We start from the raw sequence: 582 nt of genomic DNA, 5'->3' as shown, positions 1-582 counted from the left end.
ACCGTGTGCCTTGCGGCCCGAATTCAAATTTAAACATTGCAAAAAAATAAAAAAAATTCATACATGTTCACAACACATATTAAGATAACCCCTCAAAAATTCAGATCAAAATTCGAAACATACATCGAGAAACAAAAAAGAGAAACTCAGATGTGAATAGTATACAGAGAACTATTCGCAACTATTCATGACAGATTTCTCTTTTTTGCTTCTCGATGTATGTTTTGAATTTTGATCTGAATTTTTGAGGGGTTATCTTAATATGTGCTGTGAACATGCATGATTTTTTTCAGATTTTTTCGTAATGTTTAAATTTGAATTCGGGCCGCAAGGCACACGATGACATGCAAAGGTGCATGTCACCTGATCTGTGTCCCCCCCTCCCACCCTGCGGTGCCTCCGCCACTGTCTATTTGTCAGGTGCTTGAAAAAATAGTCATTTTTATATGAACTATCAGATTTCGATCCAATGGTCCAAAATTGATCGAGATTGTTCATCGTCTTCCTCCCTTCTTCCTCCTCCCGATCTCCCAGCCTACAACACCTGCTGCCGGCAGGGGCTACCACGCCCCGCCTTCCTCT

The sequence above is a fragment of the Triticum dicoccoides genome, chromosome 5A (assembly GCF_002162155.2).
Source record: "Triticum dicoccoides isolate Atlit2015 ecotype Zavitan chromosome 5A, WEW_v2.0, whole genome shotgun sequence".
NCBI classification, from domain to species: Eukaryota; Viridiplantae; Streptophyta; class Magnoliopsida; order Poales; family Poaceae; genus Triticum; species Triticum dicoccoides.
Note: the sequence above shows the minus strand (reverse complement) of the source record.